The following is a 12634-nucleotide window of genomic DNA, read 5'->3' as shown; positions in this document are numbered from 1 at the left end:
CAGGCATGACGTTAAAGATATTTGTCTTAGATTTTTGGTTTTTAGGGATTTTCCCAGTTTCAGTATAAACGTGACCTTTGCATGTTTCCATTCTTGGGGTAGTGTTTCTATGGTCCAATATGCGTTTAAAAAGGCACTGAGTGTTGCAATTGAAGTGTCGCCAAGGTTTCTGAGGATTTTATTAGTGATTTTGTCTGGTCCTGGTGGGGACTGTGTGCGTAGTTTGTGCAAGGCTCCTCTTAGTCCCGATTCATTCATTTCTTTGTCTAGTTCGTGGTTCAATCTCCTCTGTAAGGGTGGATTGGATCGGTGATCGGTGATGCTTCTGGGAAGTATGTATCTTTAAGTTGGCTGATGAGCTCTTCCTGTCCTCTTTTATGGCTTTGTACTAGGTGTGTTATTCGGTTTGTTGCTTCTGATTTAGTGTTGTTGTGGTTGTTGTTGGCCGACACATCGTAGAATCCGGTAGGGTCCGAAATACCGTCGCAGAAGCTTGCAACTGATTCCGCGTCATCGGATAGGAGTCCAAACCCAATTACGATCCCCTGGGTGGTACTCGGCGTCTCGTCATCGGAGGTTGTAGCGCCCGGCATCCACCAGTTTCTGCTCCCTTGTACGAACTCGAGCAAGCTGGCGCGCCCCCTTCGCACGCTGAAGTATCCTTGGACGTCGGAGTTGAGGTCGTCGTCTTCTACATGCGGAAGCATTGCGTCAAGCATCGTAGTCGGCAATCTTCCGTAGACAAGCTCAAACGGTGTCATCTGCGTAGTTTCCTGGATAGCATTGGTGTATGCAAACGTGACGTACGGGAGCACTTTGTCCCAGGTCTTATGTTCAACGTCGGCGTACATAAACAGCATATTCGCGATCGTTCTGTTCAGCCGTTCCGTTAATCCGTTCGTTTGGGGGAAGTACGCCGTCGTTCTCGGTGATCCGAGTTGCTGTAGCTGAGCGTAAGATTCCTTGCATAAGCTCCACAGCACAGGCCGTTCCGCGGTTCATGATTAGGATTTCAGGGGCTCCATTTCGCAGCACAACTTCACTTATGAATAACATTGCGACTTATTGTGCAGTCACCCTTAGAAGAGCGGTTGTCTCTGCGTAGAGCGTCATGTAGTCTGTCGCTACGACAATCCACTTGTTCTCAGATCGGGATGTGGGGAACGCGCCCAGAAGGTCCATTCTGATCTGTTGGAAGGGCTTCGACGGGACGATGACCGGATGCAGAAGTCCGGCCGGTATCGTCGGTGGCGTTTTTCGTCGCTGGCAGTCACGAGAGATCTGGATATAGTGGGTGACGTAGGATGTAAGGCGGGGCCAGTAGTTCTTCGCCTTGATTTTTGTAATTCTGCAGGCTGTGCTGAGATGTCCGGAAGGCGGGTCGTTGTGGCACGCCTCCAAAATTTCGCCACGAAAGACTGCGGGTATGACAAGAAGATAATTCATTCTCGTTCCGGGGCTGAAATTCTTTACGCGAACAGAGTTTTGTCAGGCTAAATGCTGGTAGGTTGCGTTTGAAGGCCCTAGGCACGGGGACGTTACATCCTTCGAGGTAGTCAATTATAACGCGTAAGTCGGGGTCGGCACGCTGCTGGTCGGCTAGGTCGCTCTCCGTCCCGACTCCGAATAACGCGCTGTCTTTATCCGAGTCTTGTGCTGGTGGGTCGACGGGAGCGCAGTAGAGACATTCGGCGCCGGAGTGTTTCCTGACGGATATATAGACTATTGTAACGTCTAGCTCTTGCATCTTGGAGGCGCAAGCTCCACCGCCCAAGACGGCCTGAGGGGTCCTTCAAATTGGCGAGCCAACACAGTACATGCTGGTTTGTCACAACCTTGAATGCTCTACCATACACGTATGGGCGAAATTTGGAAATGGCCCATATAATAGCGAGGCGCTCTTTTTCAGACGCTGAGTAGTTTTTCTCCTCCTTCGACACACCACGGCTGGTAAAGGCGATTACTTTTTCCCAACCGATTTTTTTGCACGAGGACAGCACCCAAGCCCATATCACTGGCGGCCGTGTGCATTTCTGTTGCGGCGTCTCCGTAGAAATGAGCTAGCACGGGCGGGCTTAGCAGGCGTTTTTGCAGCTCGCCGATTGCTTTTTCTTGGCCATTTCCCGAGCTAAATTGGGTGCTATCTTTCGTCAAGCATGTCAGTGGCTCTCCAAGGCGTACGAAGTTTGCGACGAAGCGCTGCTAGTATGCGCACAGTCCGAGAAATCTTCGCACGCCCTTCTAGTTATTCGGCCTGGGAAGTTCGCCATAGCTGAAGTTTTTGCCGGGTCAGGCAGCAGTCCTGCGCTGTTGACGACGTGGCCCAAAACCTTAAGCTCCTCGTATTCGAAACGGCACTTTTCAGGATTCAGCGTTAACCCCGAAGTACGAGTGGACTCGAGTACAGACTCCAACCTTACAAGGTGTTCGTCGAAAGTCCGGGCGAATACCACAACGTCGTCGAGGTATACGAGGCAGGTGTGCCACTTCAGGCCAGCTAGCACAGTGTCCATGACTTTTTGAAACGTTGCTGTCGCCGTGCACAGCCCAAACGGCCTCACCTTGAACTCGTATAGGCCGTCTGGGGTTATAAGTGCAGTCTTCTCTCGGTCTCTCTCTTCCACTTCAATTTGCCAGTAGCCGGTCTTCAGATCCACCGATGAGAAGAACTTCGCATGGCAGAGGTGGCCGACGGTGTCGTCGATTCGAGGAAGGGGGTACACTTCTTTTTTGGTGACTTTGTTCAGTCGCTGGTAGTCAAAGCAAAACCTTAATATGCGATCTTTTTTTTCTTTTCCAGTACGACCGGCGCAACCCAGGGGCTTTTCGATGGCTGTATAATGTCGTCGCTGAGCATGTCGTCGACTTGAGTCCGGAAGGCTTCCTGCTCGTGTGAAGAGACGCGGTACGGTGACTTTCGAGTAGCTCGGGCTTAGGTTATTATTTGGTGTTATTCGGTGCTTCGCTAGAGGTGTCTAACGTAGTTTTGAGTTCGAAGAAAAACACACCCTGTAGGACGCAGCAAATCCAATAATTTGTTCCGTTCTACTTGCGTTAACGCCGGATACATGTCGAAAGGATTCGGAAGCTTGAAGGTATCTGCGGGTGCGCGTTCAAATTCGGCAATCGCGATCACGTCACTTGCTTCTTACGTTTCTTCGAGGAACGCAATTACAGCGCTCTTGTTTAAATGCTGGTACTCGGCGGTGAATTTAGTGACAAAAACGTGGGACTGGCATTGCTTAAAACGCGCAATACCTCTTTCTGCAGAGACACCGTGGCCGAGAAGCAACCTTTGGACACTCTCTACGATAGCGTCGACGTCAGGAACCGCATCTTCACAGTAGATGCTGATCATCAAGCTTGAGCGGGGTGGCAGAATGGCATGATCGCCGGCGATCCTTACAGCAGCAAGGTGTTCGGGGTTCGGTTCGGGTGCTACGCAGTGAGCGGAGGAAAATGTTATACACTTGGCCTGAAGAACAATTATTGCACCGTTGTCCGTCGAAAATTCCATTCCAAAAATTACGTCGCGGGAGCAGTTAGGCAAAATGACGAACGCCGGAGGGTACATTGTGCCGTCTATGGTGACACGCGATGTGCACGTTTCATTTTAATAATACTATTCTTTATTTCAAAGCACCGAATACATATTCGGGCTAGCCCAAGCCAAACAAAAAGGCTTGTGGGGCCGTGCCCTGCAGTTTCTGCTCATTACGGACACCGCAATACAAATATTATCGTCTTAAAAAAAAACCCGCCCGCATCTTCCCACGGGGGGAACTCGAGTAAATGCGTTGCAGAGTGGTGGGGGTATCGCGTGAATGTTGCGTAATTGGGTATGGTTTGGGAATGCTTAATTTTTATTTCGTCTTTATTATTATTATTTATTGAATGAAGGAGAAGCGAAGGCAAAGACTGTAAAGTTAAAGTCTGTATTTATTGCTTGGTGCCGTCAAGCAAAGCGTCAAGTCAAGCGAAAGCCAAGCAAAGACGCCCTTGACTGAATTCCGAACGCGCGCTCCGCCGCTTATATACACACCGCCCGCGTTCGAGGGAGAGGAGTACGGGGGAGAGACGCGCATGCGCACACTTCCGTACAACTTTCCACGCACCCACCACGCCGTTATCACGTGTACATGCCCTGCCGCCGTTACTGTTGAGCGCGACGCAGCGCACGGGTAGCTACGACGCATGCGCGCACAGACGCGCTTCCCCCACCCCGCCGCAGCTGTTGTTGAGAGCGACGGACGCGCACGAGGTACACGCGCTCCTCCCTCACCGCCGCACCTGTTGTTGAGAGCGAGGAGGGTGCGGGGGAGAGAGCGCACCTGCGCGTCGACGCGACGCGCATGCGCAGTGAGCGTGTGGACGGCGCCGACAACATCGACGAGTGACATCGCGAGCCTAAGAAATGCTCCGCCTTTAAAAAAAAGCAAAAGGAAATAAAGAAGAAAAAAAGTAAGGAGCAGGTACAAAAAGAAAAAAGAGAGTCTGGGAATAAAACAAGCACCAGAAAATACATTCAACAGCTTCCTCCATTCAACATTCAACCACGTAACACAAAAACGTCGTCTCTAACTTTAGCACAAGAGGTAAAGGAAAACAGTTCGGAGGGAAGAAAGTTTAGGATAGAAGGGACATAGAAAGTACGCAGCCGCTCACCTTATTTAGTGAGAACCCAGGGCACAACAAAGCGATCTCGTAAGCGGAGGTCACTTTGGGGCGTGTACAATATAGTGTTAATGGGGCAAAATATATTTTAACAACACAGTTCGTTTAAACAACACAAAAAAATCTGGCTTACTTGACAATTCAAAAACGTCTGCATTTGAATCAATCGATGCACCGTACATTACAGACCTAAGAACGGATTTCAATACACAGTTAATGTTGTTTTAGGGGCGAAGCTCCTAAAGCCATGGGTCTGTCCATCCCTTGTGTCTCGTGGTACGTGACCACCGCATGATGTCGGAGATGTCGCCAAGTGGGCCGCGTTGCACGCGCAACAACCGGCTGCAACCAGCAGCGCAAACCCGGCACCGGGAGCGCGAGCTTGTCTCTGTTCGCCAACGGAGGCGCGAGCGCAAGTGCACTGCGAGGGGGAGATCACGCAAGAGATCACGCCACGAACGCAGGCAGTCGTTCTCGGAGATCGAACGAGACGCAAGGACCTTTGCTCGTTTCCTCTCGTCTTGTTCAGGCACAAGTTCGCCCTAAATAAAAGTTCTTTCTTCAAATACGCACTCAGATCTATCCATATGAACCCTACCACGATCCGAGGAACGTGTATAGACTTAGTGTTTGCAAACTTCCCATTGCAGCCAGTACAAGAACCTCTCTCGGTTCATTTCACAGATCATAAAGCCGTCGTAATGAAGGGACCTGGCAATCCAGTCATGACAACGACGAAATGAAAAGAACAAACGAAGAAACGCAGACAGTCTTACGTCTTTCTTAATGATGTAATGGGCGAACTTTCACGGGAGCGTTACGGTTACCGATGATCTCCCCCTCTCGAGCTTCGCCCAACTTATCATCATTCATTCCGTGGATATGGCGTGATTTTTTTCCAGAAGGCGGTACAGACGTAAAAATTGCAAATGCCATACCGCAAGACGCTGTAAGCAAGTGCATGAGATATTTGTTTGCGTATGTACACCGGACATAATGATTTAATAGAAAACAGGAGACAAGCAACCTTTCTGAGTTCAGTACATACATACGCTGCATGGCTATTCTAGGACATATCAGAATCAAACAATAAACCTAAGTACTTAACCGTAGATTGTTGGGCAACAGGTGTACATGCACATTGGACACAATTACTAGTATGCAAATAAATTTGAACGTGGTGAAGAAGAAGCTTAGCTGGATATGGAAACAGACTAGTTGGGACTTATTGTTGTTCATTGTACTTAGAATAACACTGTACCACCGCATTACTTGCATAAAGTCATGCTGCAGGCATTCTGTTGCTAGTTCATAGTTATTATGTCTGGATACAAGTACCGTATCGTCCGAATATTGGAAAACTCTGCAATACGTGCAAGAACCACTGAGGTCGTTAACGAGTATATTAAATAAAATAGGAGCAAGAATAGACCCTTGAGGGACGCGTGAGATTAAATGTTGTGGATTGTTCTGGATAGAACGCAACACAACAATTTGAGAACGATTGGATAGGCACTGGTTAATTAAGGATAGAAACGGGCCTCTGAAACCATACTGGAGCAGTTTATCAGATAAAACAGAGTGATTAATAGAATCGAATGCCTTGGAGGCATCAAAAAAAACATGACACCGGCAAATTTATTATGTTCTAAACCATTGTTTAGAACATCAGAAAGATCTGCTAGAGCTTTTTGTAATCCACGCCCTCTGAGAAAACCGAATTGGTGGGGTGAGACCACATCATGTGCATCAAGAAAACTCAGCATCACTGTTGCAGTGTTTTTTTTATATAAGTGCATTGGTAGGAAGAATAGAAATTCCCCGATAGTTTGTAACAGAATTTTTTGGGCCAGTTTTGTACAATGGGGTGACAACGGCTTTTTTAAAGCCCAAAGGTACAATTTTTGTATCAATGATGTTGATTATAGCAAGTAATACATGTTTAAGACGCTCAAAATGCCTACAGAGAACTGCCACAGAAATGTCGTCAATTCCTCCAGCTTTACTTCTTTTGAAGCTGAATAGGATGCAACGCAGATCATCTTTGGTACAGGGCGATAAAAAGCTGATTTAGATATCGACTGCAGCCTGTTAGCGGGGTGGCAATGCGCATGCGTTGCTTGGCCAGCGGAGGAAAAAAAATTACGCCCACCTCCCCTCGCGGCCACCCTGGTGTGATGCGACGCTGAAGGGGGTTCCAATGTGCGTTTCCGTTGGGTCGATTACTCGAATTGCGTGAGCAATCGTCGGGTAATGCGAGAGAGAGAGAGAGAGAGAGAGAGCAGGCGTAGCACGGACGACCGTCGACTGAGAGACCGGCCGGAGCGCGGCACTCCGCTTATATGCGCAGCGCGCCCGAAGGAGAGGAGACCGCGGAGAGAGAGGGCGCTGCACAGTAGCACAGCGTGCCTGCACCGCGCGCAGCGCCGATCACCGGCGGAGTGAGAGAGCGCGCCGCACTGCGCGCGCCACAGATGTTAGGGGAGAGGGCGCGCTATCACGGCGATAGGAGAGGGGGTGAGCGGAGGAGAGACGCAGCTGTGCGGACGCGGACAGCGATGACACAGGAAGGACAGGGCCGCCGGCAAGAGATGCTCCTCTCAGCGTCGCATCTAAAAATTATTGAATTGGTCAGCGAGAGTGATAGACGCAGCACCGAAGTTTCGGACGACGGTAGCGCATGCGTCTCTGGATTTTCGACCACGCAGTTCATTAATGGTGGCTGTCATGATTAAGGGGCCAAAGATGACGTGTCATAGTAGAGCCAGAGGCCGACGAAGAGGAAGACGAAGAGAATGCGAATTTCCCGCGAAAAGGGAGGACCGATGACGAGGTGACGCGATGGAGGCACGTGGAGCAATGACCAATGTGGTGATGACCCGTGCGGCGGACACGGGCACAGCGAATGCGAGAGCGCCGCGACGGCCGGACAGAGGCTTTTTAATCCCGGGGCACAGGCCGAGAGAGGGAGAGAGATATCAGAAGAACGCCACAGCAGGAAGGTCAGGTGGCACGAGTCCGAGGAACAAGCCGGGGGTACGAGGCCACGCCATCGACCAGAGCCACGTCAGCCTGGGCCGGAGTGGACCGACGTGGCATCGGCTCCCACTTCCGCGTCGTACCACCAACCTGTGCTTTGGTGGCCCCAGCGGCGACGGTCAGGCGCCTGCGTACAGCGAGCACGCACCGTCAACTAACGCCTTGGCGGTCCCCACGCGGCGACGTTCCCGGAGCTCCCGGTGCTACCTGCTACCACGGCGACGGCCCCGAGGTCAGGGGCTGCTTCCTGCTACGAGGGCTACCGCGAGGAGTAGCTGAAAAGGGGTCCACCGTGTGACTACCACGCCCAACTACGTCGGTAGCACCACCACCGGCACCGCGGCCGCGGACAACGACGACCACCAGCGTGTCACGGCCACTCTACGGTTACGACACGTCAGCGCCGGAGACAGCGGTAGGCCTGTCCGCTAGGGACTTGGGTATTATATGAGCCTTGTTGTTAAGATTGTTAACATGGACGTTGTATAGAGAATAACTAGGACTGGTTGCGTTATTAAGGACTTCATTGTAGTGAGTTTTGGTTTGGTTTCTAGGCTTTTCTGGGTTGTTGTTAGGGGTTAGTATTTAGGAATTTCTTTGGTTGAGTTCTCTGTTTGCTCTGTTGTTTTTTTGCTTAGGGGTTTTAGTTGTGCATAATAAATGTGTGCTGTGGTGAACGTGCCAACAATTCTCCAGTGTCCATTCTTCTGAGCTGGTCGAGACGTGCTACAAAACGTGACAAAATATTTGGCGAGCCTGCCAGGATTCTTGGCATATCAACTGCCAGGATTGATTTATCCTCACCCAGGGTATTTCCATCGGGCCCAGTCACGTGTCTAACCAGCTTGGAGAATGGATTTGGAAAGGTTGTTGACGCTGGTTCAATCGCGAGGTTTGAACAAAAAGCAGTTTTTTGAATTGTTAGATGAAGAGAGCCGCAAGTGCATGAGAAATTGGATGCAGAGATAGAAGAACTGCGAAAGAAGTTAGAACTAAAAGAATCAAGGCGGCGGTTCGGGGAAAATAGTTTCTACGAACAAGTAGGGAGCGTTGAACCCGCCGCACGTGAAAGTCAGGGCACGCGCCTAGCGCACAGCTTTGATGCTAAAAGCGAAATAGAAAAAGAAAAGGGGCTCTCGCGACAGAACGCGCAAGAGAAAAGACACCAAGAGAGCAGTGAACATGCCGCACGTGAGATCGAAGTCACGCGGATCGCCGACCGCGATGAGTCACGTGCGATAGAGAGAACGCAGGTCGCAGATCACGATGGAGCACGTGAGGTAGAAAGAACGCGGGTCGGAGACAACCACGAGGCCGCGAGTAAAAATGAAAATAAAGAAAACGATTGTGTCTGTAGACAGCCCACTGACGAGAAAGCCGTTTTTGAAGAGCGAGGGGGTGAACGTAGTCAGTGTGGCACGGTAGCAGAACAGATGCAGAGGGCTGAGCGCTCTGAGAAGAATCGCGGCGAGAAAGGTTTGATGCCTCCAAGTAATTATGATGTTTCGATGTTGCCCAGCTTCTCTGCGCCAGCATTGATGGAGGACGACGAAGGGTCTTTTCTACCGTGTACCGGTAGGAATAACCTGCGGCAACAAGGCTTTAGCTGTGTGATTGTCGAGGAAAAGGGCAATGACAGTCAGGCAGTACAATCGGAGTCTGAGCTTGTAACCGAGGTGAACGGTGCAGAACCCTGGGACGATGTTTCCAGACAGATAGGGCCGCGCCCTGAGACCGGATGCTTTGCAGTCGACCAAAGCAAGCCAAGAAAGGAATCGGGAGGAGGTGTCGTGAAGGAGAAAGTGGGCGCAGACGGAAAGGTTGTGCGAGCCCCCACTAAGCAATCTCGCATGCACATCAGCGAGAAAGATCATGCATCCCATAGTCACCTTCTGGGGCAAAGGGAGAAAGACGGTGTGAGGTGTAGAATGGCTAGAGTTCGTGAGCGTAGCCATTCCAAGAAAGTGAGGCTAACGGGAAAAATGGCCCGGATAACAATCAAAGTTAACAAGAGGAGCAGACTAAGGGTCAAGATAAGAATAAGAAATAAGAAGGCCAAGAGTGAGCACAAGAAGGGTAGCTCTCGCCGAAGATGTGACGCGCTATGCAGCTTGCGAGCTAGTAGTGGGCAAAGAACCGCGCTAAAGGGCAGAGTGACAGGGGAGATTGTAAAGCGCTGGTTTCTTGCCAAACCATCGGGCCAGGCTGTGTGCCAGCGACACACGAGCGATATGAAGGAAGTTGTGATAACCGAGTGGATTGTGTAGAAAAAGGTAGTGAATGGTTGAGGCGGAAGAAGGTGAAGATGAAGCCTTAGGTCAACCCCGTTCGAAAGCATGGACTTGATTTGGAAAGGAATAGGACCTATAATGGTGATGAATAAGTTGTGTATTGTGGTGCAAGAAATATTTGAGTAGGGTGAAAAACAAGGGTGGTGTAAATGTGTGTAATGGAGAGATGAATGAGTTAGTGGTGTAGTGAAGATTGGAAAATTGGTGTCAAAGGTGGGATTTACAGAAGTGTTTGATTTCGATGATGTTAGAACAAATTGTATGAGTAGTGTGGTGTAAGTGCATGACGTGTAGAGATAAAAGAAGTGATTTCAAAGTGTGGATTGCGGAGTGGAAGGAGGAAAAAAACGTTATTTTGTGCGGATTTGGGAACAGTGCTGTTGAACAAGAGATCATTCACACGTTTGGTTTTTATGATGTGTTAGAGCGGAGTGTTTGAGTAGATTGGTGTTTGAGAAAGTGATGTATCGGTGATAGAACGGGAACATGCCCTGTAGAGATGAGTGAACTATAGATAATGGTTGAGAAAGTGTGGTGTTGGCAATGGAAGTGAGTGCAAATTGTGTGAACACAAGACAAGTGTTAAAGAAATGAAAGTGAAGTGTGTAGTGAAACGTACGACTAAAGAAGTGAGCAGGGGTGGTGAACAGCGGACTGCGTGAGTAGATTGGTGTGAGATATGCTTATTTGGGGGTTTGTAACGTGATGAAAGTTGTGCGGACGAAACGTATATTATGGTGTGTAGATAGCTGTAGAGTGATGAAAAAGTGAACGGTGGTGTGTAATAAGGTGTGTCCGGTGTGAGTAGTGAACAGTGGTGGTGAACAGAAGGTACACCGGCGACAACTGAGCAGTTTTTTGGGAAAAAACTCTTGAAGAGGGGGCCCATTGTCATGATTAAGGGGGAAAAGATGACGTGTCATAGTAGAGCCAGAGGCCGACGAAGAGGAAGACGAAGAGCATGCGAATTTCCCGCGAAGAGGGAGGACCGAGGACAAGGTGACGCGATGGAGGCCCGTGGAGCAATGACCAATGTGGTGACCCGTGCGGCGGACACGGGCACAGCGAATGCGAGAGCGCCGCGACGGCCGGGCAGAGGCTATTTAATCCCGGGGCACAGGCCGAGAGAGGGAGAGAGAGATCAGAACGCCACAGCAGGAAGGTCAGGTGGCACGAGTCCGAGGAACAAGCGTGGGGTACGAGGCCACGCCATCGACCAGAGCCACGTCAGCCTGGGCCGGAGTGGACCGACGTAGCATCGGCTCCCACTTCCGCGTCGTACCACCAACCTGCGCTTTCGTGGCCCCAGCGGCGACGGTCAGGCGCCTGCGTACAGCGAGCACGCACCGTCAACTAACGCCTTGGCGGTCCCCAGGCGGCGACGTTCCCGGAGCTCCCTGTGCTACCTGCTACCACGGCGACGGCCCCGAGGCCAGGGGCTGCGTCCTGCTACGAGGGCTACCACGAGAAGTAGCTGAAAAGGGGTCCACCGTGTGACTACCACGCCCAACTACGTCGGTAGCACCACCACCGGCACCGCGACAGCGGACAACGACGACCACCAGCGTGTCACGGCCACGCTACGGTTACGACACGTCAGCGCCGGAGACAGCGGTAGGCCTGTCCGCTAGGGACTTGGGTATTATATGAGCCTTGTTGTTAAGATTGTTAACATGGACGTTGTATAGAGAATAACTAGGACTGGTTGCGTTATTAAGGACTTCATTGTAGTGAGTTTTGGTTTGGTTTGTTGGCTTTTGTTGGAAAACCAATAATGGCACTGCAACGGAGAACCTCGTCCAGCTAACAAACAGGTCAAACAAGAACGAAAAGATACGCGACGGAACAAACCAACGCAGTTGCGGGTTTGTGCAGGGGGAAGAAAACCCCGCAGACCTGCTCACACGCGGAATCAGCGCAAAGTCTCTAACAGAGTCAAAAACGTGGTGGCAGGGTCCGAGCTTCATCAAATCCGAAGAACAGCATCTGAGCACCGAAGACAACGTGAACATCAACACTGAGGGCGAGCGAGAGACGATACTTTCAGCAGAGCCAGCAGCACCATCAATACTCAACATAGAAAGCTATGGCTCTTACAACAACCTACTACGGGTGACAGCCTGGATGTTTCGTTTCATTGAAAATACGAAAAGGAGACGTATAAAAGGCGCACTAACAGCAGAGGAAATAACAAAGGCCGAGGAGCACTGGATTAAGGAAACTCAGAAGTGTTTTAAGCCTTTACTAACCAACATAGGCAGCAGTCAGAACGGAGGTTTTCAGGTGAATGGAAAGGAAGTGTACTTGGACGACGCAGACATCATACGACCCAAAGGGCGACTACAGTACAGCGCTTTAAAAAATCGCCATGTCATAGTACTCCCAAAGGAGGCACGATTTACCGAGCTTCTAATCCGGCACGTTCATATCTTGGTGCTGCACGGTGGTGTTCAGGAGACTCTCACAAGACTTCGTACCAAGTTCTGGGTCGTACAAGGACGGCAGGCGGTGAAGCGGATCATCAATAAATGCATCACATGCAAACGACACAACGCAAGACACGTAGAACAGCCAGTACCTCCACTGCCAGCGGATCGGGTAAACGAAGCGAAACCATTCGAAGTTATTGG

The sequence above is a fragment of the Haemaphysalis longicornis genome, unplaced genomic scaffold (genome assembly GCF_048455015.1).
Source record: "Haemaphysalis longicornis isolate Haplotype H1 unplaced genomic scaffold, Haemaphysalis longicornis Haplotype H1 scaffold_10, whole genome shotgun sequence".
Classification (NCBI taxonomy): domain Eukaryota; kingdom Metazoa; phylum Arthropoda; class Arachnida; order Ixodida; family Ixodidae; genus Haemaphysalis; species Haemaphysalis longicornis.
The sequence above is the reverse complement of the archived record's forward strand: the minus strand, read 5'-3'. Positions refer to the sequence as shown.